Here is a 26,597-nt window from a genome sequence, read left to right as displayed (position 1 = left end):
TCTGTGTGGAAATTCTTTGCCTGAATTTTATCATTACTGATTTTCTTCCATGCATTTAATTAAGAAAGCTTAATTCCTGCCTGAGCTATTTGAATTTTTCTTAGCATTGGTCAAACATCAGTTGTAATTGAATCAGCAAAAGTAATATCTAATCATATCGTTCTGCTATTTATAAATCTTTATAGATCACTTTACAGATAAATTAGTGTCATATCAAACTGCTGATCCTGACTTTGCTGGCAGAGACAGATACAGTGCACTTTCAGTTAGCTTGGAACACTGGGTCCTCTTTTAAAATATACAAAATTAGAATTTCATAATGCAACCTAGTGAGGAGCATGACCCTGTGAGGTGGTTCAAGTACAATTGACCATCAAGTGTTGCACATTTCACAGCCAAATAACTATACCATATTTCAGCACCTGTTTTGTTCAGAAATAGATGTAAAGACCCCATCCATTCTAACCTCTGATTCTTACTACTGCTTAATTCATTAATATTTTAAATTTTAAAAATAAAATTTATTATTATTAAAATAGGAGGTCTGGTATTTCAGAAGCTGGGTTAAAATAACCATTACTTTAATTACATTTGAAAAAAAGCAGTTCCAAGAAAGAGCATTTAGAGATGGTATAATAACAGGTAAACCCAAGTCTATATTTATCACAGTGCAGCTGTGATAGATTACACTGCACAAAGATTTAACTCCAATTTGCAAAAATAAACCAGATTTTGAAAACAAAACATGGATCTAATCCTTTAAGAAGTAAGAGACTCTTCCACTTAGAAACCTACCAGTAAGCAAAAGGGATGTTAATTCATCTCTCTTTTTCCAGGACCTGCCAACACTTACCTGCCTGTCAGCTTTTGATGATCAACATGTCATCCTTATATCTGTCAACTATAAGGACTGTTGACTTTATGGGATTTGACTTTATGACCCAAAACCTTTTACATCAGCTATTGCAGAAAGACGAGTGCAATACAGTAATAAAAAAAACTATCAAAACAGCTCTGAGGAGAGATAGGGATGGGGTACTGATTAAAAACTGGGAAAAAATAATCATATTTAATGGCTGTGAAATGAAGTGATTCACCTCACAAAAGAAAACCCTTGATGAACCAATGCTGGGGGTTTATTTTATATCATAAACAAAGAAGTTACATAACTGGAGGTGACTGTTCATTTTAACCAGATGTTGTGTTTCAAGGACATCATAAGAATTTATTGATTACAGTGGGGAGAAAAATCATTTCTATCTAACAATCAGATCCTCAGCAGGTACAAAGGGAGGTATGCTAACTTACCTAACCTGAGGATCTGACCCTACACACATAAACACATACATACATGCAGAGAGAGAGATTATAGCCAAAATTTTCAGACAAGACTGGTGCCTATGATTAAGCACCTAAATAAAGGTGCTAAACACACACTACTCTGAAGGAAGTCAAAAGCAGCTGTTGGTGCTCAGCATCACTTTTGTGTAGGTGCCGAAATGTATATTGGGTACCTTATGCTAGGAAATTGAGCGGTTGAAATGTTGTCCTATATTCATTTATTAGTGTTAATAATTATAATTAATAATAAATATATTTACACTTAAATAGTGCTGTAATCCTAAGAGCATGTCACAAAAATTAACTAAATAGTGCTCAAAACCGCCTGAGATAGGTTAAATAATATTAGTTCCGTTTTACAAGTGGGGAAAAGTTAATACTTCTATTGTAGCTTACTAGCTAAGTTAAAAAAAAAAACATTTTAAAACTGGTGATGCCAGACTGGTTTAATGACATGGTTTAGGTGGCACATGTGGACCAAACTGTATCAAAATTGAATTTAAAAATCTGTTATAAACCAGTTCATCTTCAAGTGATCTTAAGGTCCCGGCAACATTAAGCACAGAAGCCAATAGACAGTCCCCTTATAGCAACCCAGCCTTGGGCTTCCACCCAGACACCCAAGTCAAATATGAAAGTTCTACCAATCCCAAAGGATCACCTCCCAAATTAATGAATATTTCAGATCTTATTGAAATACATGCTTACAGCCAATCCTTATTAACTAAACTAAAATGTATTTAAAAAGAAGAGAGAGCGCATTGGTTAAAAGATCAGTATACATACAGATATGAGCATAGTTTTGAGATCATTTTCATAGTAGAGATGGTGAGCTTTGTACTTGCAAAGAGTTCTTTCAGAATTTAATCCATAGGTTATAGTCCAATGTTTATATCCAGGGTGATCCAGGTGGGACTAGAGATCTCAGTCTTATGACTCAAGTTTCCCCTGCATAAAGCATCAAACATATCTGAGATGAAAAGGATCAGGACTCAAGGGATTTTTTATACAGTTCTAGGCCTTCTCTTGACAGAGTCCTTAGGCAAACAATAGACAATCATCCAGACTCTGAAGTAGACCTATTTCCTAAGTATAACTGGTGATTAGCTAAAGGGATTAACATAAGTCAATTGCCTGCTTTCCACCATTTTCAGGTGATTTGCAAAGGAAAGAGAAATGAATACAGTGATATCACTATATTTACAGGTTTCAGAGTAGCAGCCGTGTTAGTCTGTATTCGCAAAAAGAAAAGGAGTACTTGTGGCACCTTAGAGACTAACCAATTTATTTGAGCATAAGCTTTCGTGAGCTACAGCATGCTTTACAGGTGATTTCATTTAAACATTTACTATATATCATTTAAACATTTACTATATTTACAGGTCATTTAAACATTAAACAGAGATCTCCTTTTGATCTCTGAATTAACAGAATACAGCATAGACAGGAACTGTTGGATTACACTGTTTACATATATATTATTAGAGGTTAACACACACAAACACAAACATTATCTACCACTATGTCCCTAAAGGTTGAATTTGGGTCATTTATCCTGTGGGATTCTTAACCCTTTCTTGCCATGTGTCACAGCCCCTCTGCACAACAACTGGAAATTGTGCTCCTAAAATAAAAACAAATTACCTTACTGCTAGCTGACAAATACAAAACAAACATGTTTGTTCCTGATTCACACAGCAGGTTGTAATCCACCTGAAGCACATACCAAAGAAAATTGGATATATGGAAGTAGTTCATACCATAGTTTCTCCCTCTCACCCCTTTTTAATTCTCTAATTTTAGCTCTTCTTTTACTTCTGTTTCATTCTCCCCTCAGTCCTTTGGCAATAGTGTAGAATGCTGATAAACTAATTTGTGTTCTAATTTGAACCTGTCATGGTGAGATATTTATTTGTGCATCAAACAGTTCACCTAAATGTTTGCAGAGGAAGAGCAGGATGCATAAAACAACAACAGGTTATGTCATAAATATAAAGGGAAGGGTAACAACCTTCTTGTATACAATACTAAAATCCCTCCTGGCCAGAGGCACAAAATCCTTTTACCTCTAAAGGGTTAAGAAGCCTGGCTGGCACCTGACCAAAAGGACCAATAAGGGACAAGATACTTTCAAACCTGTGGGGGGGAGGTTTTGGTCTGTCTGAGTGCTTTCCGGACACAGATCAAGGAAGCAAGCAATCCAACCCTATTAGAATCAGTAAGTACTAGCAAGGGAATGTGTTAGCTTATTTTTGTTTTGGCTTGTGATTTTCTCTGTGCTGAGAGGAAGGTGTATTCCTGGTTTTCTTTTTGTAACTTTAAAGTTTGGCCTAGAGGGAAATCTTCTGTGTTTTGAATCTGATTGTCCTGTAATATTACCTTCCATCCTCATTTTACAGAGATGCTTCTTTTATTTTTTTTTTCTTTACAATAAAGTTCTGTTTTTTAAGAATCTGATTGGGTTTTTAGGGTCCTACAAACCCAAGGGTCTGGTTTGTGCTCACCTTGTTTATTTTTCAAGCCTCCCCAGGAAAGGGTGTATAGGCTTGGGGGGATATTTTTTGGAAATAGGAACTCCAAGTGGTCCTTTCCCTGATTCTTTGTCTAAATCACTTAGTGGTGGCAGCATACCTCAGTCCAAGGACAAATAGAGATGTGTGCCTTGGGGAAGTTTTTAACCGAAGCTGGTAGAAATAAGCTTAGGAGGTCTTTCATGCGGGTCCCCACATCTGTACCCTAGAATTCAGAATGGGGAGGGAACCCTGACAGGTTACTTATCAGAAAGCAGTGATTTTTCTTTTCATTCAGGACAATATTTTCTGCTAGATAAATAGAAGTTATATGGGAAACCTGACAAATTTTCCCCACTAATTGCTATAGGCTTTGATTTAGCAAAGCAGTGAAGCATGTGCCACGTTTTCAAAACTGTCCATTAATTTTCAGTGCCAGTAATTTTTTGGTGTCCATTCTAAAACATGTCTCAAGTTGCGCATTAAAATATTTGAGTTATAGAGAACCAGTGGCCACTTCTGAATATATTGGCCTGCACTGAGCTAAGGTGTTCTTTCTAACAATTTTCACCATTTCTTATACAACTTTGGGCATATAAAACCTTATTTCAGATATATCAGTAAAACTCCTAAGGTTGAATAGAGTATTTTTATTAGTTGTTACAGGACAACTGATTACCTCAACAGCAATGTACAGAACTCTCAACTCACTCATTAAATGCCTCTCAGTAGGGGCACAATGTAATGCCAACAGACCCTGGGCATTGTCAGATGGGATCAAATGTGGGACCTCTGGAGCTTAATGCATAAGCTAAAAAAAAAAATCTGTCTTTTAGCCAAGGCCGTGGCAGGCTCATTGATCTCTAGCTGGTCTACCTGCCACTAGAGGGGGACAGAGTTTCCCACGAAGCAGGCATGGGTTACAATGTCACCTTTCATCATATGGCCCACAATGAAGTATCAAAGCAAGAAATTATAATTTAATCCTACTGCACTAGAACACTTGAGTTTACTTAAGAGACTGGATGGGCATTGGTCACCTAGTGTGGTTCTGACTAGCTGTGATTAGTACTCTCTTCTAGGAAGAAGACCCTCATGCTACTTACGTAACAATAAATTTCATACAGACACTCCCCCTTTTTAGATCACTCACCAGATGTGAAGCAACAGAAACCAATCTGCCTGAGAACCAAATGTCTGTCCCTAATCAGCTGATAAAATATTTTAAGAGTTTTGTTTATACTAGTGAATATTATATGCATAGAAATAAAATTCATTTCTGGTTTATTCTACTAAACAAATTTCCTTTCACAGAGCTCCAGTTTTTTTATTGTACAGATGTTTTCTTTGAAGTCATTGTTCCTGACAGTTAATGTAATAATTGTAATTATCCTTTGGTGCTCTGGTTATATAGTTTATTTATCCCTGGATGCTAGTTTAGGAAAAATTCCTCGGGAGTATTTTAAGGATTTGGATTAAATGCAGAGAAAAATTAGCCTTTTCCAAACATAGGTATAGAAAGGTATATAGTTTAAAATTTCCTGTGGATTTGTTTCTTATAGTGAACTGACAGGGTTTCCTGTTCTTCAGCATCAGGCCTTTTATTAACGCAGTATCAAATAGCTATATCTAAGTTCTCCCCCTGTGTTACTGATTACATTGTGTTTTGTACAGTAACATGGTAGAAGATTTGGGGTGTGGGGACAATTGACTGGCACTATGTGTACTAATTTCAAATAGCTTAACTGTGTCCCTGTTTTCAAGACTAGTCCTTCAACAAAATATTCCCTTATGTGTTAACACTGCTCTAAACTTGCTGCCACTGAAAACAGCTGATGAAAACGTAAACCATTTACTTGAATGGAAGCAGAATCAGGCCCTCTAGATGCACAGTAACTGTGGCCAAAGAACGTGTTTAGGAGCCAAATCCTGACTTCAGTCTGGAATTCGGTCCTATGTAATCATGAATGTTACACTCTTGATAAGTTGTAACCAGTGTTTTTCGTAGTTATGTCGGTCCCAGAATATTAAAAAGACAAGGTGGGTAAGCTCTGAGACAAGAGCTCTGTGTAAGCTCAAAAGCTCGTCTCTCTCACCAACAGAAGTTGATCCAACAAAAGATATTACTTCACACACCTTGTCTTTCTACAATCTTCATTAAAAAAAAAAAGCAAAACAGAAGATATTCTGTTCCAGCTGCAATAAACCCAATCATTTCAACAGCTACCCCTCCAGCTATGTATATTTATGTGTGAGATTCAAAATAGCCACTTTCCTTATTCTCTTCCTCTCCTTCACAGCCTCTCAGCAGGATTTCAAGATAATGAGCACTTTATGCAATTACGTATGCTACATTTGCTCTGATTTTAATGAATTCTTCATAATATACAAATCCTTCTATTTAGGGGTTAGGCCAATGACATGTAAAGGCATTTCCATGAAGTGTTTTCAAAACTGCCCTGTGGTTTGAGGAAACTAATGTTATAAAGCAAAATTATTCCTTGAACTCACACAGTTTAAAATGTGTTGCCACCTAAAATGCACACAGTGCTGTAGTGGTCCATCCAGAACAGGGTTGAAGCTCGTTGGTAGGACCATGTGGGGAAGCTTGAACTGCCATTCCTTCTGTCATAACAGTCCCATAGATAAAGGATGAGGTTTTCAAAAATGCCTGTGTGACTTAGCAGCACAAGTTCTGTTGAAAAACAATGGCATTTTTGATCCAGTGTTATGTTGTTGCTCACCAATGCCCCCTATCCCCCTCATTTACATATCTGTCAAAGCCAGCAGCTTTCAAAAGTTATAAATACACTTGCCAACGAAAAAGCATAAGCAGTATCAGCTGATGTGCAGAACAAGAATTTCTTGCTACTATGTAACATTAACCTAAAATAATATATTTATGCTAATAAACTACAATAATGAATAAATTTGGAGCAGCACATTTTTCTCACTTTCCGCTATATATAATACAGGAGCTTTTGTTTAATACAATAACTCTCCTTATTTTATGCCAATGACTGTAAGTTTTGTTTGTTTTTTGTTTTCGAATAAAGGCATTTGCAACCAAGCCCAATTCTAACAGTTTCCCACATACGACAGAAATGTTTTTTTTTTTTTAAACATAACTCTTTTGGGGGAAGATGGCTCGTTATTTATTTATTTTAGAGAGCCAATACAAAGTAAAGTCCATTCACAAAAGTCCTCATTTCCATTCATAGAGGCCCTCATTTTCTCAGACTCTTTATTCAAACAGGTTTCAGAGTAACAGCCGTGTTAGTCTGTATTCGCAAAAAGAAAAGGAGTACTTGTGGTACCAATTTATTTGAGCATAAGCTTTCATGAGCTACAGCTCACAGTATGCATCTGATGAAGTGAGCTGTAGCTCACGAAAGCTTATGCTCAAATAAATTGGTTAGTCTCTAAGGTGCCACAGGTACTCCTTTTCTTTTTATTCAAACAAGGTTCACAGGGCAAAAATAAGCAACTGAAAGTAGCAATCCCTCAGAAACTGAAGAAAATGACTTTTGTTGTTTGTCAGATGACTATATTATGACTATAACAATGATTATTATATATAATTGTAAATTGGATTTTATTTGGAAATTTTTATTGAAATAATTCCAAAAGGGAATCTTTAGCCTAGCGTGATTCCCTATTCTCCTTGCCGTCTAGAAGTCTGCTGGAGTATTCAATCTCATTATCCCAACTTTGTAGTGTATACTTGAAACCTGAAGTTGGCCTATAATGTTCAGGTCTGGGTATTGTGGCCTCCAGAATCTATCCCATAAGGTTCAGGTTGAGATTTTTGTTTTTGTTTTAGTATTCAAACACAAAATGCTTAAATGTCCTTGAATTTTGTTCCCAACACATTCACCCACCTATGGAATATAATGAAGAACAACAAGTTGTTGGGTTTTTTGCTTTGTTTTAACGTTATAGTGAAATAGCAAAATTGCCGCCCAATTCCGCTGAGATGTTGCAGGAAGAACCTGGTACTGAGTGTGACAAATCCATTGATGCTGTCACAAACTGGAAATGAAAACTGAAAAACTGTGTTGTCCTTCAGAAGCGAAGACTGCTAATCTTGAAAATTTAAAGTCCTGGATTTGATGGAGTGAACCTAACAGATATATCTCTTCTGACAGTTTCTTGCATTTACTGTGTCAACACTACAGCTGTGCCACTGTAGCTGTCCTGCTGTAAGGTTTCCTATTTAGCTGCTCTATGCTGATGGGAGAGAGGTCTCCTGTTGGCATAATTAAACCACCCCCACCAAGTGGCAGTAGCTATGTTGACGGGAGAGTGTCTCCTGCTGAGATAGCGCTGTCCACACTGGTGCTTCTGTCAGTGAAACTTTTTTCCCACACCCCTGACTGACACAAGTGTTAGTGTAGACATAAACTGTAGTCCACTGAAATTTAGGCTAAGATGCAGTATTGTGCCTACACTTGTGATGCAATCTCTCTCAAAATGTTTCAAAGTTTAATTGACTAACAAAAATGTTACATAGACCAAGTCTCTATTGCAAGTAACAGAAAAATAGCACATTGCTGGTTTCTTTCAACCTCTAAATGCCAGGCTAAAATCATCCTTTGTGTAATTCCAGTGACTTCTGTAGAGTTACATCAGAGAGGAATTTGACATACAGTAGAACCTTAGAGTTACAAACACCAGAGTTACCAACTGAGCAGTCAACCACACACCTCTTTTGGAACCGGAAGTACACAATCAGGCAGCAGCAGACACACATACAAGCATGCATACACACACACACACACACACACACACACGCAAATACAGTACTGTATTACTTGTAATTTACTAACAAAATGAAGGGAAAGCAATATTTTTCTTCATAGTAAAGTTTCAAAGCTGTATAAGTCAATGTTCAGTTGTAAACTTTTGAAAGAACAACCATATTATTTGTTCAGAATTAAGAACATTTCAGAGTTATGAACAACCTCCATTCCTGCCGTGTTCGTTACTCTGAGGTTCTATTGTAACACAATATAATGACTGTTGCACAAATACATTTATATTTGTAAATTTGTAAAGACATTTATAATGACTTTGCACAAATATTTTATATATTTTTCAAGTGCTCTTAAATTAAAATTGTTCACCAAGAGCGTTTTGTTTTGTTTTAATCCATTTATAGATTTTTTTTGGCTCTCACAGTTATTCTAAGAGTATGTTTAAGAACCGAAGAAGATTGCTGAGTTATTGACAGCTCTCTGTGTCAGGTTTCAGAGTAGCAGCCGTGTTAGTCTGTATCCACAGAAGAAAAGGAGGACTTGTGGCACATTAGAGACTAACAAATTTATTTGAGCACAAGCTTTCGTGAGCTACAGCTCACTTCATCGGATGCATGTAGTGCATGTATTTTCCACTACATGCATTCGATGAACTGAGCTGTAGATCACGAAAGCTTATGCTCAAATAAATTTGTTAGTCTCTAAGGTGCCACAAGTACTCCTTTTCTCTCTGTGTCAGTTAACATTAATTGTGTTTCAGTAAATTCTATGTGTAAGTATTACATCCATTTCTTTCACCCAAAGGCAGTTCCAATCCCATGAAGTTGTTCTGCAAATTAACTTGATGTGATTCTTAGAAACCAATAACTAGCCATAATTGTCATTACATTTTCTTCTTCCAATAGACACCAGATAGCAATCTAGACAAAATAAATGTCACTGCATTTGCCTGACTGGTGATCAGATTATGTTTCTGGAGCTGATATGACTACAGATTCCAGTTTGCTCCTGCTCTTCTTCCTGGCAATCCCTATGAAGATGAAGGCTAATCGGCTTACAAAGAGCCCAATTTACCATTGCCCTGCACCTTGTGTAATTATTTCTCAGCATATTTAGTGTACAGCGAGTGTAAACTGCTATCAAATCAAAAAGGTAGCATTTTATATCCACTTTGCACTGATGGAAATGATAAAGTGCAGGAAAATGGGCATTGGCGATTAGGAGTCTCAGACAGGGAGGAATTCTAATGCTTTTTGCATCTTGAAACAGTGCAAGTCAGTACTTAATGCTACCATTTTAGCCAGTGCTAAACACTGCATCCTCTACTTCTCCCTACTTTTTATCATGCCCATTCACTGTGTCATTCTAAAATTAGATTGTAAACTCTTCTGGGCAAAAAAATTTCTTCTTATTTGTACTTTGAGGTGCCTAGCATACATTTGGGCTCTTTAAAATAGTAAACAATAATTAATGGTACCATATTCCTGGATAGCAAAATCACAAAACACACTAATGCGGACATAAATCTAGGACCTGTGAGAGGAAGTGAAAGATGAAATCAGTGAGGAAAAGTAGACCCCTGCAAAAAAAGAATACAAAGGAAGCCCAGAATGTTCAGCATCAGCTTTGGAAATACATTCAGTGATTCCATTCAATATTTTGAACACAGACGTTGTGACACTTCTGTCACTTAAGTGCTAAGAGTACAAAAGTGCTTGATTAACCACATGCATAGAAAACAAGGGGAAAGACACCCCAAAGCAGAGCAAAGGGATTGGGTTTTTTGGGACTGAGAATACAGTATTGTAGCCATTCACATTCTTTGCACATTCCAATTCACTCAAAAACCCTTAGTGTATAGCTTGTGTCAAGCAATGTGGATCCACCACAAGAAGTGAGTGAAAATTAATGTTGGGTGAACAGGGGAACAGGGTGAATAATTCATAGAAAATTTATTCCATTAGTTTCAGCCACTGGATTAGTTGTGAATGGTTCATTATGAGTGTTCTACTGAGTATTCAATATTCACAGTTCTATATTTGAGTTATATGTCACCTAAGTCACATGGGCTGTTTTCCCCCCTCATCTGCGACTGGATAGATGTACCTTTGTTACACTAATAAAAATGATCCCAACAGGATCTTGTAAGAGGGACAAGGCAAACTGCCACATTTATTGTAAATACAACAAAATATTCCTATATGCAATTTCTATATGGATCCAGTCACGCACACAGACATTCACACACAGGTTCTACATAAAGGTCGTTATAGTTACCAGCCTAGATGTTGCTCGTGTCAAGTCACTGGCCAGGTGGCCTGGATTCGAGAGTGGAACCGAGTCGTTGTCAGATACGCATCCGATGCTCCTGGAGGGTGGTCATAGAACCAGACTCCAAAGTTCTCACTTTCTAGAGTCCATTTTTATAGGAATCTCTTCCTATGCCAGTCTATGGGAATGGCTTCATCATGCTGTTGCTGAATCAATCAGCAGATAGTACATTCCTGATGGCTCCGTGCTGCCAGATGTTATCTTGTTCTTTGATTCTCCCATTCTTGAGGCTGTTGGGTGGATTCCAGTCTGCCCTCTAGGGGTCCTCTAGTTATTTCCCCTTGATGCCTTCTTCAGCTGATGGACACTGGATTCTTAGGCTGGCACCTCCCTGATCATTCAGTTATTATCCACACCAATCATCCATCCACATACATCCTCTATCTCTATTTTAATCACAATTGTTAACAAAGCGAGATGAATACAACAAAAGGGCGGGGAGTCTCTGTGTGCTGTTTTTGTTGTTACAGAGTATTGCTTTGAGTCTCTCTCTGTGTGAGTAGTTGTTACAAAGAATTGCTTTGAGAACAGACTCTGTCTTAGAATATACTAACACAATTAGCAGCTTGCAAGTTTCACACAGAGAGGGAGAGAAACAGTACCAAAAACCAAGAGACCTCTTAATTAGTAATACCCTGGAATTTAAACTGTGGGGAATCAAACTCATTTGTGATTTTAATACAGAACTACTTTAATATGATCCAACACCTTTTACAAATAAGAGAGTCCCAATAACTCTCCATATTATTCAGTGCTTTAGATTATGTCCACCATTGTGGTATTGAACAGTTGTCAAATTGAGGAAAATGCCAGTATGTTGTGCTGATGTGCAAAATATGCTCATACATTCTGGGCTACTTCTGTTTGGTTCCATCTTGTTGGGGTTTAGGTTTGGCTTCCCTCAGTGGGGTTCAGATCCTCTGCTGCACCTTTGTGATTGGGGAAAAATAATAAGGGGTGGTACTTTCTGAATCCCACCCACTCATGATACCAGAGTGATCTGTCACTCAGATCTGTCTTCATAATATCCTGATGATTACTTATTATTTGTATTACAGTAGTGTCTATAGTCTCCGGACTAGATCCAGGCCCCACTGTGCTAGATACTATACATACACAGTAAAAGATGGCCCCTGCCTGAGACATTTATTCTAAATAGACAAGAGAAGCAAGGTGAGAGGGGAAACAGAGGCACATAGAAGAGAAGTGTCTTGCCCAAGCTCAAAAGACCAGATCAGTGGCAGATCCAGGAATAAAAATCCATGTGTCCTAAATCCCAGTCATTCACACTCCATTCACATTTTCAAGGCTTTCTTCTCATCGATAATAACTAGACACTTAGGCCCAGATGTGCAAAGATGCCAAAATCCATACTTAGGTGTTTAAGTCCCTGTTTTAAGATCCATTTCAATCCACAAAAACCCTGCATGTCTGCCCCCAAACTCTGTAGGCTCTTGAACTTGCTTGGCACCTAAATCTTCACAGTAGACATTCCCTATTCACCTAAATTTTTTTACTCTTGGCCTGTGCACTGTTGCCTCATCCTGGACACCTACCACCTCTTTAGGCCCCAGAGGGATCCACAAGTCGGGGAAGAGAGGTGAAAGATCACTTATATGTCCTGTGGGGCCCAATCCATTAAGTGTGCTCAGAAGCCGCCAATCAGATCAGGTCCCATTCAAAATCTGCCTGGTGTAGGAGGTAGTGGTGGTAGCAACTTCGAACTATTAATCCAGCAGCTAGATCACTCACCTGGGTTGTGGTTAAATCAATTACCCCCGCTGCCTGAACAGGGATTTCCCACGACTCTTAAGAGAGTGCTCAAACCAGTGGGCTGGGGGATGCTCTATGTGGGAATCTCTCCTGTTGAAACTGTTCCACTATGGATAAATAATTAAAGAATTATTGAAGCAGGGGGACTGGATCTTGGCTCTGCCACATCCCGGGGCGGATGCTTTAGCCACCAGAATACAGAGTCATTCTTGTGCATTTGTGGCCCAATGACTCTGGACAATAGACAGATATTCTAAGAGAGGTGCTAGGATGACATACCAACTTAGTTTGAGCCCTAATATCTAAACACTTAGTGATTACATTGTCATTTGGTCCTAGCTGCAAAGGTCAAAAATCCCTGACCATCTTGCATGATTAACTGCTTCAGTGCCATGCCATGAGTTGTAAGGACATTTTATAGGATGCTGAAAGAAGAACCAAAAGGTTTTCCAGAAAATGGATTAGAGAAATGTAACAAAGGCTCCAGCAAACATATAATTCAAATACAACCAGTTCTCTATATATAATGTTTATAAAAAGAACTCAAAGTAATTAAACATTAAATACCTTTTAATTATGCCTGTTCTGTTAGTGTTCCCTACACCGTTAAATTAAATTATTGTAATTAAAATAGCAGTGCCCTTCACATGGCTAAAGACAAAACTTATTCTCTCAGTATTGAGTAGAGTTATCCAGTTACAAATGTACAAGTACACAGCTTTGCTAGAAAAGAGGGTGCAGAAATGGCCTCAACATTTTCAGGAGGAATCTGGTTTGTTCATTTCAAATTCCTGCAAATAGAACCTCATGTGCTGCAGTAACAAATAATACATCACATTTATTCCACCATCCAGGGGAGATGGAGCCCATAATGGAATCTCCTCCTGGTCAGATGTGGGAAGTTCAACAGAATGTGGCTAGAATGGAGGACACAGCTATGGGCACTAGACACTAGTTTTTGAAGCTAATCAAAAACTACAGGACGATGGAATAAAAGCAAAGGAGTCTAACTTCTGAATAGTTACAGGTTTCAGAGTAACAGCCGTGTTAGTCTGTATTCGCAAAAAGAAAAGGAGTACTTGTGGCACCTTAGAGACTAACCAATTTATTTGAGCATAAGCTTTCGTGAGCTACAGCTCACTTCATCAGATGCATACTGTGGAAAATACAGAAGATGTTTTTATACACACAAACCATGAAAAAATGGGTGTTTATCACTACAAAAGGTTTTCTCTCCCCCCACCCCACTCTCCTGCTGGTAATAGCTTATCTAAAGTGATCACTCTCCTTACAATGTGTATGATAATCAAGGTGGGCCATTTCCAGCACAAATCCAGGTTTTCTCCCGCCAAAACCCACTCTCCTGTTGGCAACAGCTTATCTAAAGTGATCACTCTCCTTACAATGTGTATGATAATCAAGGTGGGCCATTTCCAGCACAAATCCAGGTTTTCTCTCCCCCCCACCCCACACACACACAAAAACCCACTCTCCTGTTGGTAATAGCTTATCCAAAGCGATCACTCTCCTTACAATGTGCACGATAGCCAAGGTGGGCCACTTCCAGCACAAATCCAGGGTTTAACAAGAACATCTGAGGAACGGGGGGAGGGAGGAGGTGAGGGGGGGTAGGAAAAAACAAGGGGAAATAGGTTACCTTGCATAATGACTTAGCCACTCCCAGTCTCTATTTATGAATAGTTGGTACCCCAAAGGTGGAGGATATTGGGTTTTGGCAAATTGGATTGTAGATCTTTACAGAAGCATTTTGTTAAATGAACCTCCGCTTATCTCAGTAAGAAAAACTGCAAAGAGAACATTTCAGGAAATGTTACAATTATGAATATGAGCTTGAAAACTGCAGGAACCCTATGTGATATTAAATATCAGGATTCCAGTATCACTTCTCTCATTGATTATACTATTGTTCTACTAAGGAGAAGAAAAGCTTCTCCTGTTGTAAAACAGCAATTACTGTCTATTGGACTATCTTGTGCTGTATTGTACCCTGTTGGGCATCATGTGGGATATGGTAGTCAATCATGTGTCATTTCAATCTCAGAGGAACTTCTGTCTTTATGAATCAAAGGATTAGTGAAGCTAGCAAGGATACTGAAGAACAGATCCACGCTGAGGGGTGAATCAGAGTTCTCAGGAGGCACAATCAGCCATAGACTCAGAACTTCAATCTGAGCAATCAAAAAGAGGAAAAACACATTTGATGTGACTATTAGATTGTCAGTTTATGTTTTCTATACTGCGTACTTTCTCTTCATGAACTCTCTCTTTGAGAGTATATGTAGATACAATATTGAATAAAACAGATACAAAATATATAGTCAGCTTTTGGCTCTATATTATTTTTATGAATATTTGCATAATATACCTGAGTATGTAAGGCATTTCTAGACACACAGTAAAACAGGTATCTTCCCTAAGGAGTTAACTAGATAAACAGGCAGGAGATTGAGAAAAAAACATGTCACTTTTTTCATTTCTTGCCCATTTCCTTCTATTATAATCCTAACCAGCCCTTAAACCTTATGTGGCTTTCTACTTTTAACTTGTATTGTATAATTTAATCAATTAACATAAATTCAACATACTTCCTCATTCCTCCACCCTTACCCATTACCAGTTCTTTCCCCATTTCCTGTATTCAGAACTTTAATTTGCAGTGAATCCACTGCTTTTGCTGTTCTCCTATCCACTAGCTCTTATATCCACCCTGGCCCATTTTCCACATGTGCCTAACTTCACTCATTGATGTCTGTCCCAAACACCCTCTATCCAGTTGCTTCTCTTTCAAGTGTCTGGTACCTCAATGGGTTAAGAAGCCTCATCCCAGAGGTGTTGGCAAATCTCTTGTCACTGGAAACAAACTTACCCTAGTATTTGTCTATCTATATTTCTCCCCTAAGTCTCTTACAACACATTGAGTGAAACTTAGTACCAATGAAGTCAATGGGAGTTTTGCCATTGTTCCTACCAGAAGAGAGATTAAGTTGTTGGAAACCCAAAGGGGACTGGAGGTTTCCCAAGGGACTGATCCAGCTTCTGCTGAACACCGTCATTGATATCTATAGGCACTAGAGCATATGTCTAGCCGAATGCTATAGCACATCTGAGTATTACATCAAAGCCATCGAGATTCTCTTTAATTTGTATTTTATTTCTGCAATGGATTCAGGAGTTGGTATAGTTTTAACATACTGAACAAGATTAGAGGTGGAATGGGAAAATCTACTTGGTCTTTAAACTCTCTTATGAAAAAGTCCCATAGAATTAAATAGATATAAAATCTGAAGCATTCTATGGCACCTTCTTCTAAGCCATACAAAATGATGACCTTCCTACATCGTTCAAAAAGGGTTTGAATATAGTGATATTTATTATTAATGAGGCTTCTGCAGTCATCTCTGCCTCATTGTGACTTTTTCTCTCTCCTTATATCCTCAAAGTTTTATCTTTGTTTTCTAAGGTAGCAAGCCCTCTTGGGAGCTTAGCTTGCTTTGTCGACCAGAAAGCTGATGCCATGTTAATTTTTGCAGACTCCTGTGATTTCACATCCTCCTGAAGAATAATATGTAAATGGGGCTTCCATTGTTTCTATCATGCTTAATTTATATTGGAGATAGGTAGATATTTACCTTCCCTCTTGTCTGAGAGAAAACGTGTTTAGTATTCAGGCAAAGATTTAACTAGGATATTAATCATTATTGTGTCCTGGGCTTTCGTAAAAGGTCTTTCTTGATACACTTTTATAATACAGTAATATAGTATACAATCAGCTGATTCAATTGCTTACCATTTGGGGTTCAGACCCCCTATTCTCCTCCTGAACCCTGATTGTCACACCAGGAAAATGTGGAAGGAGGAAAAAAATGTGGAGGAAAAAGATATGAAATAAAAGAAAAAAAAACCCTGAAGAACATGCAAGTTTAAAAACTATTCCATTAGTATATTGAGCCTGTATTGGCATATTTGATGAAATAGGGATTCATTTTGTGTGTATTAAATGGGTGGGATCACACTTTTTGACTATGATCCCCATATTGTGTCACACTTTGGCTAGTTAGAATAGTAAGAGGTACAAATCAAATCAAAACCCCTCGAGTTTCATATTGCTATTGCTTCTTGTCAGAAGTGTGTTTATAGCAAAAAAATCCAGTTAGTTTAGTTTCTTTGAAGTGCTGGAGCAGAACGAGAATTTGAGATATGATTCATTAACAACAATGTAGTTTATTCACATAAATTATCAAAGTTCAAATACTGTTGAAAGTAAAAGCTTTTATCCTGAAGACTAAACACAGTAGCTAGTAAACAGTTAGTGCTAATTCTGCACTTTTGAAGTTCAATAGAAAATGTAGATTGTGCATTTTCAAATGTGAACGCCTTTCTCTAGTTACATGTAGGATTTAAAAAATAACTATATAAAGTAAAAATAAATACATGACATACTTGGGTGGCAGGAGCTGGGTTATAAATTCATGTCAATATTAATTAAAGAGGAGGTAAATTAGGATGACAGCTTCTCAGAGTTGATGGGCTGGGAACCATTGTGTCTTGTGTCAGTCCTCATCTCAGATGCAAATACATTTAAAAAATAGTTTGCAGGATGCAAGTGAACTTAGGAAACTGAATTTAATGTCCTACATCCCAGCAATTAAGCTGTAGATCATGGACCATGGGTGATTCACAGAGCACCTCTGTGGATGGAATCTAGCACTTGGTGCTAGCTCTCCTCCTTGTTTCCAGCTGCTACAAAAAGCTAGTTGTATTAAATATTTCCTAGTCCTGTTTTTTCTTGCAAGCAATTGCTGTAGTTGCCATGAGGATGTTGTATGATTGCAAATGAGGGGGAACCTGGTTCATAAGAATTCTCAATTAACATGGAGTCCACCCTATGAAAACATTTGAGAACCTCTTTTTTCCAATAGTGCCCAATAAATATACAAATAGACCTGCTGGCATGGGGACTGAACAGTTTACAACCTCTGTTCCTGTCCCAGTTGCTCGAGGGAGATAGCAGTCCTGTTTAAACTGAAAGACAGTGGCTGTAAAGTACAGTCAAGAGTTTTCTAGAAGCACCACTAGCAAAGACTGCCTGAATCAATGTGGGTACTCTTGGAATGCCACATTTCCTAGCAGTGCTATTCACTGTGGAATCTGTGGTAGCTGGATGCAAACCTCCCAGTGGATCACGAGTCGCACTGCTGAAATACCCACACCGCTCCAATTTTCCATACAGTCTTTCCACCCCGCCTTAGGAGCTTGCAGCCTACTTCTCTACCAGCAGAGTAGTGGGAGAATGTATTCCAACCTGAAAGACCATTTCTTAACTGAACTGCCACCAGGAATATGAATGTCAATCAATAGCAAATCAGAGATAATACAGACTATCCATAAATAATGAGTACTTAATTCCCATTACAATAAATCCAATGTCTGCAGGGAATCATGAGGTTCTACTAATGTATATTTCTATATTCTGAGTTAGCTGCATATAAAGGCTTATCTCCTTGTTCATGGTAATAAAATATTTCATAAGATATTGTTGAGAATTATTAGAACAAGACAACATTGGCTGGTCTTATTTCTAAGGCTCTTATGTTGGGGATACAGGGGTTTGAGAATCCATGCAAACAGTGGGAGAGCTGCTGAGGCTCCCTCAATGCCTTCTGACTCCTGCACACCAGGTCTCAGACTCACTGAGGAGAACCAATCCCCCACCCCATCACAAAGATGGTGGCACAGTGAAATGAGTTGTTCTTCTTACAAAAGTGGGGTTCACTCAAAACGGCAAGCTGCAGCTGCTTGAGATTGAAAGCTGTAAGTGGCAGAGTTGGAGACAAAACCTAAATGCCTGGTAGTTCTGTGAGAGCATAATGTGTTACTCAATCTGTAACAGCCATTTGGAATTGACTCTCAGCATTGCCTGCCATGAGGCAGGCATTGAGATGCCTTATATTAAAAAGGTACAGCAAATAGAACACCAGAAAATATAAGGTCTTCCTACACACACACCACATACATCTGTGTGTAAGCACATAAAGCTCACATACTTCTGGTAATATTTTTAAAGAAAAAGGATAAGAAAATAAACAAGCCTGTAATAGCATCAGCACCTGCTTCTCCCAAGCAGCCCCCACTCTGGCCAATACATGCTTGTAGTCACTCTTTTTTTCCCATGGGGTGGCACCCACATCTCACAAGTGCCCCCTTCTGGTCGGGTGTGAGCCTGCTGTTTTTTCTTTTCTTACAATGTGGTGGCATCTGCTTCTCATGAGTGCCCCTTTCTCTCCCCGGCTGATGGTTCTTTCGGCAGGTCTTCAGTGACTCAGCCCTCCTGCTGAGTCACACACACTGTCTGCTCTTCTGGGATATACAGTCTCTAGTTCTTACTCGTGGTCCTAAGCTTCCTCCCCAGAGGCACTGCCTTCAGTAACAGCCAAACTGGGGCCCATCTTGGTACCCTCAGTTGGTGTCCTTTTGGCAGACCTCATCAGGGCTTAGTCTTCAACCAGACCACCAGGGCCGATCACTGTACCTTCACCCAGCCTAACTGTGTTTGGGCTCAGTCCCCTGGGCTCAACCTGCTAGCTCTGACCTATCCATGCTCCTGTTGCTCTTCCAGCCAGCCAGGCACCCAGTCTTTGGCAGCCTTCCCTGGGCTCAGTCCTGCCTGCAGGAACCTGTCCATGGTCCTGCTGATCTGCCTGCCAGCCAGCCAGGCACCCAGTCCTCCTTCTTCAAACTCCAAGCGGCAACTGATGGACCTGCCTCTGCTGCTGCCTTTTATATGGCCCTTCTGGCCCTTGATTGGTCATTCTAGTGGCCCCTCTGATTGGTTGCTTCTCTGCACTGCTCTAAGTTGCTTCTCTGCAACTAACTCTAGGCTGCCTGGAGGACTTCTCTTCTGCTCTTTTCTGGAGCAGGGTGAGGCAGGGCTGGAAGGCCTCCAGCATGGGGCCTCTGGACCTAGTCCACCCTGTCACAAAGCCAGAGGTAACATGACCCACATGAAACCAACAAACAGAATTTTCAGTTGAATGTGAAGTTCAGTATATGTACACACACAGCTACACACCACATAAAGCAGTGACAATTTTGACCCATTTCATTCAGCTATGCTGAAGCGCCCATTGAATTGAAAGTTCTCTTTATACAGTTTCACAATGGTCATATCACCTGTAGTTTTTTGTTTATACTTTATGTTGTTTAATAAAAAGTCTTACTGCAAGTATATGTGCACCCTAGCCTGTGAGATACACAATAAATAACACAGCTCACCAGCACTGGAGTAAAATGATCAACTTTTCAGTAGTAGGTAGAACACTAACCAAGCTAGCTGAGATGTAAGGGCTTGATAGTAGGTGACAGGGGCATGGACTGGAAATCCTCTTTCTTTAAAAAAATAAAACCCCACAAAGCTGGGCCCTCTTAAAATGAAATGAATTAATCAAACTGTATGTGGAACTGAACTGTCCAAAAGGCCAGTTCACTCTTCCTTATCTCAAAATGTTGTTTGAAAGAGTTGGAATCTCTGGTGAACAGCTTGATGCAGCACTAATCAAAAGGTGCATGGCTTTCCTTAGATGTGAAAGATAGAGTTTTCTGTAAAACTGTCTGATATTCATTTAGCCTCAATCTGTCAGTAATAGATTGCCACTAGCCAATAAAAAGTTTACGAGAAAGAATTATATGTCCTTTGTGTCCTTGGTTATACTTATGTGTTATCTACAATAGGCAATTTTCTCATGTGTTCTTCAGAAGGTCATTTAAAGTTCTTTTACTCTGCAAGATGATGGAGGACCTGACATATGACCTCTATGCATTTAGCTTTTGTTATATTTCCCAGTGTTCAAAATGAGATGAAATTCAACAAGAAAAGTTAAATTCAAACAATCTGATGCTTACCATTTACAGTACATGAAGACAAAGCTGAATTTTATAATTTTGTCGGGAGTTTATATCATCACATTTTGTACAAGTAGCAAGGATGATGTATGCTCAGAATATTCCAATCCTGAAACATCCACATCTCCTTTTCATAGGTTTTCATATATTTTCCACTTTTTCATCTCTGTTTCAGTTTATACATTTTGTCCACCACGATAAATAGTGCCACATACTTAATCACATAAAAATAACTAATAGAATATCCCTCTTGTTAGGTAATCTTGAGTTAATCAGAAAATATAAATGGAGATAATAGGCGGTAAATAAAATAAACATTATAATAACTTGTAGTATATGGCTATTGATTGAAAAATCAATAGTGCATATACAGGGCCAAATTCTGAAGGGCATTGTTATAATTGGTCCAGAGACTGAATTAATTAAAAAAAAGTACCGATATAATTCAAGGACTTTGTTAAAAGCATGCATGGTAAACAACTGGAGTGTGGAATTGGAAATCAATGAACCAAAATTGGCGAATTTAGGCTTAACTGGTGAGAAAAATAACAAGAGGATGGACTATTCCACCCTCCCTCCTTTTCGGTCCCCTTAAAAGGAGACTCTGGATGGGGAGAGAAAAACTACTAGTACCACTACTACAGCATCTACTAAAGGATTTTTCATGTGATACCCAGACCATGGCACATCAGTGGGGATGCCTGACCATCACCAATGCACCAGTGAGGATCCCAGCCTGATATATGTGAGATCTTGCTCTGACTTCCCCTCCCTCATGCATCCCTTTCAGACCCCACTGTCTTCCTCCTGCCCTACCTCTTTCTCTCAGCATTTCACCTGACCCTGAAATGAACTGCACTGCATGACAACAGCACAACAAGACAAGATGGCCTATCCAGCTCTACTCACCCTCAGAAGGACCAGTGAAGGAGAGGGATCTTACCTGATTAACCAGATGCTATCCCTGAATGGGGAGGTGATCTGGGGAACAGAAAAAGAGCTGTCATGGCCATCCCACCAGCACAAAGCATCAACAAAATACCACACTTCCCTCACTTTTTTTGAATCCTCTCTCTTCTCCCCCTTGTGTCTGTTTTTTTTAAAAGCAGGAAAGTGACTATCATTCTGTATTCAAAATCAAACAACACAACTCACTCTTTCTTCTCCACCAAGAAGGATTGCTTGATATAATAAGAAACTCTAATCAATGACCTCTTTCTCTGAAAAGGGGATTTTGATAGATTTAACTGAGTTTGTTTTGGATGACCACCCAATTTCAGTTTCAATGCTTTTTGCCTTGTTTTTACTCTTCCTTTTGGCTACCTCACAGAATATATTTCCAACCGTTATCATGCATTTTCTAGTATATTTGCCATAATAGTAGGCAGACCAAAGTATCTATACTCTTAACCTTGTTTAAAACTCCTAATGTTGTCCAGTTACAAGGTTATGTTAACACCTTTGACTCTCTGGGCCCATTTACGCCACCAAAATTAATGCAACAGCATGCAAGTCTCTTCTTTCCACAGGTGCCAAACATTAAGCATATGAATAGTCCTGTTGATTCCAGTAACATTACTCAGATGCTTTAAATTAAGCAGGTGCATAGGTACCTTGCTGAATGAGGATCCACATAAATAAACTAGATGTTCACTTGGTAAAGAAGAGGTGTAGTTTCCTATTACTTCTGTGGAAACTAAATTAGATAATTTTATATGGTAAGATTTTATATTCATCTAAGTACATACTGTAAATGAGTAAAACTACAAGAAGGAGAAATTACCAGTGCACCATCTGGCTAAAAAGACCTAGAAAATATTGTTTCTATTTCTATACGTGGAAGACTACATTAATGATGCTAAGTATCTCCACCTGCCATCCAACTTAATGAATGTGAAGGGTCCTCAGCAGTACCCTGCAGGGGACGAGCAGCATAGGCTAGGATCAGCCCTAGCAGAGTCAGAGCTTTTTGTTCAGGGAGGCATTGAACAACTACAAAAAGAAAACCCAAGGACCGACTGTTGGTATCTGTTGACTTTTAAAAGTTTCAGAATTAGCTGTTTAAAAGTTTTGAAATTAGGCAGCCCCATTAGATCCCACTGAAAATCAGTAGGCTCAAGAGAAACAGGATTAAACTAAAATAAGTTTTCCCTTCTATATTTCAGAAAATGTGTCATTTTAAAAAGCAAAGCCCGAATGGTCTTACTTTGCAAGGATCTTTTCTCATCCACAAACTTCAAAGGATGTTTTTTTGTCCCATGTTATGATGCAGATCAACTTGCTTCTATTTGAGAATCACTCCGTGGAGACAATTAGGCTCTGGGTATTCTGAACAACTGAAAAGCATTCTGATCTCCCTCTGCACAGACAGTTCTAGTCAAAAAGAAAAAAAAGGAGTCATATCTGACTGCTGGCATCTTTCTGCGCTTACATATACACAATTAAAAGATACCCATTGTACCTTAGTAGGAGAAATTAGGGTAGACCTCAGTGAGTCTAAATAAAACTCAGGGAGGTGGTTTTAAGATGACAGTTCAACCAAGTCACCTTCATTAGATGAATTAGAACAAACAAATATTTTCTAACAACAAATGCCCAGAAATCTCAAAACAGAAATATGATTTTAAAAGTAAAAACTGGTAATATATATATAGGTTCAAAGTGGCTGGCAGATTCACCAATGCCTTCCAACTACCTATCTGGTGACGCATACCAGCAGATGGAACCAGTGAATCTGACCCATTGAATATTGCCTTATACTTGTGGACAAACCCGAGCCTCACAACACAAAGTGGAGAAATACATACCATAAAACAGGGGAAAGAGACTTTTGAAACAAGGTATTTCTCACTTTTCTTTCCTTCTTCATTCCTTCCCCCTTTCTTTCTTCTCAGCTCCTCTCTTTGTACCCTCTTCTCTGTCCAGTGTCTATTCCCTGCTTCTGTTCCCCTCTCTCATGCTTTCTGTTTTCTGACTCTTTTCCTTTCTGAACCTCTCTGTGGCAGAGTACTGAGCCTCTACTTGATTTGCAGCAACATTCGCCTCAGTATCTGGGGGTAGCCGTGTTAGTCTGTATCCACAAAAACAACAAGGAGTCCGGTGGCACCTTAAAGACTAACAGATTTATTTGGGCATAAGCTTTCGTGGGCTAGAACCCACTTCACTGGATGCCTGGAGTGAAAATTACAGATGCAGGCATTATTATACTGACACATGAAGAGAAGGGAATTACCTCACAAGTGGAGAATCAGTGTTGACAGGGCCAATTCGATCAGGGTGTATGTAGTCCACTTCCAATAATAGATGAGGAGGTGTCAATTCCAGGAGAGGCAAAGCTGCTTTTGTAATGAGCCAGCCACTCCCAGTCCTTATGCAGGCCCAAATTAATGGTGTTAAATTTGCAAATGAATTTTAGTTCTGCATTTTCTCTTTGAAGTCTGTTTCTGAAGTTTTTTTGTTCAAGTATAGCTACTTTTAAATGTGTTAGAGAATATCCAGGAAGATTGAAGTGTTCTCCTACTGGCTTTTGTATGTTACCATTCCTGATGTCTGATTTGTGTCCATTTATTCTTTTATGTAGAGACTGTCCGGCTTGGCCAATGTACATGGCAGAGGGGCATTGTTGGCACATGATGGTATATATAACATTAGTAGACGTGCAGGTGAATAAGCCTCTCATGGTGTGGCTGATGTGGTTGGGTTCTCTGATGGTGTAGCTAGAGTAGATATGGGGACAGAGTAGGCAATGAGGTTTGCTACAGGGATTGGTTCCTGGGTTAGTGTTTCTGTGGTGTGGTGTGTAGTTGCTGGTGAGTATTTGCTTCAGGTTGGAGGGCTGTCTGTAAGCGAGGACTGGCCTGCCTCCCAAGGTCTGTGAGTGAAGGATCATTTTCCAGGATAGGTTGTAGATCGTTGATGATGTCCTGGAGAGGTTTTAGCTGGGGGCTGTACATGATGGCCAGTGGTGTTCTGTTATTTTCCTTGTTGGGCCTGTCCTGTAGTAGGTGATTTCTAGGTACCTGTCTTGCTCTGTCAATCTGTTTCCTCACTTCCCCAGGTGGGTATTGTAGTTTTAACAATGCTTGATAAAGATCTTGTAGGTGTTTATCTCTGTCAGAGGGATTGGAGCAAATTTGGTTGCATCTTAGGGGCTGGCTGTAGTCAATGGATCGTGTGATGTGTCCTGGATGGAAGCTGGAGGCATGTAGATAAGTATAGCAGTCAGTAGGTTTCTGGTATAGGGTGGTGTTTATGTGACCATCACTTATTTGGACTGTAGTGTCCAGGAAGTGGATCTCTTGTGTAGACTGGTCCAGGCTGAGGTTGATGGTGGGGTGGAAGTTGTTGAAACCCAGGTGGAATTCTTCAAGGGCCTCCTTCCCGTGGGTCCAGATGATGAAGATGTCATCAATGTAGCACGAGTAGAGGAGCGGCGCTAGGAGACGAGAGCTGAGGAAGTGTTGTTCTAAGTCAGCCATAAAAATGTTGGCATACTGTGGGGCCATCTGGGTACCCATAGCAGTGCCACTGACTTGAAGATATACATTGTCCCCAAATCTGAAATGGTAGTGGGTGAGGACAAAGTCAAAAATCTCAGCCACCAGGTGTGCCATGGCCTCATCAGGGATACTGTTCTTGACACCTTGTAGTCCACCCTCATGTAGAATATTGGTGTAAAGAGCTTCTACATCCAGGATGGTGTTTCCAGGAAGATCACCAATGCATTGTAGTTTCCTCAGGAAGTCGATGGTGTCTCGAAGATAGCTAGGAGTGCTGGTAGCGTAGGATGTGAGGAGAGAGTCCAAATAGCCAGATAATCCTGCTGTAAGAGTGCCGATGCCTGAGATGATGGGGAGTTCAGGTTTACAGGTTTATGGATCTTGGGTAGCAGATAGAATACCCCTGGCTGGGGCTCTGAGGGTGTGTCCTTGTGGATTTGTTTCCATGCTGTAGCAGGGAGTTTCTTGAGCAGCTGGTATAGTTTCTTTTGGTACTCCTCAGTGGGATCAGAGGATAGTGGCCTGTAGAATGTGGTGTTGGAAAGTTGCCTGGCAGCCTCCTGTTCATAATCTGACCTGTTCATCATGACTACAGCACCTCCTTTGTCAGCCCCTTTGATTATAATGTCAGAGTTGTTTCTGAGGCTGTGGATGGCATTGCATTCTGTACGGCTGAGGTTATGGGGCAAGTGATGCTGTTTGTTCACAATTTCAGCCTGTGTGTGTCTGTAGAAGCACTCTATGTAGAAGTCCAGTCTGTCATTTTGACCATCAGGAGGAGTCCAATCAGAATTGTTGTCAGAATCCAATCAGTGGTGTTGGTAGGAGGGTTCCTGTGGGTCAGTGCACTGTTCAGTGGTGTATTGAAAATATTCCTTGAGTCGGAGACGACAAAAGTAGGTTTCCAGATCACCGCAGAACTGTATCATGTTCGTGGGGGTGGTGGGGCAGAAAGAGTCCCCGAGATAGGACAGACTCTTCCACCAGGCTAAGTTGTGGTTGGATAGATTAACAATATTGTTAGATGAGTTGAGGGTACCACTGTTGTAGCCCCCTGTGGCATGTAGGAGTTTAGATAGTTTACTATCCTCTTTCCTCTGTAGAGAAGTGAAGTGTGCTTGAAATGGCTTGTCTCGTTTTTGTAAAGTCCAGCCACGTGGAAGTTTGTGTGGAAGATTGGTTCTGAATGAGAGTCTCCAGTTTTGAGAGCTCATTCTTGATCTTCTCCTGTCTGCTGTACAGGATGCTGACCAGGTGGTTCCTCAGTTTCTTTGAGAGTGTGTGGCACAGTCTCTCCCCATAGTCAGTGTAGTATGTCAATTGCAATGGATTTTTTACCTTCAGTCCATTTGGTATGATGTCCATCTGTTTGCACTTGGAAAGGAAGATGATCTGTGTCTGTATCTGTGCAAGTTTTTTGTTGAAGTTGATGGATTCTGCTCAGGTTTCATGTGTTTACAGTGCAG

This window comes from Eretmochelys imbricata, chromosome 4, assembly GCF_965152235.1.
Source record: "Eretmochelys imbricata isolate rEreImb1 chromosome 4, rEreImb1.hap1, whole genome shotgun sequence".
In the NCBI taxonomy this organism is placed as follows: Eukaryota; Metazoa; Chordata; order Testudines; family Cheloniidae; genus Eretmochelys; species Eretmochelys imbricata.
Note: the sequence above shows the minus strand (reverse complement) of the source record.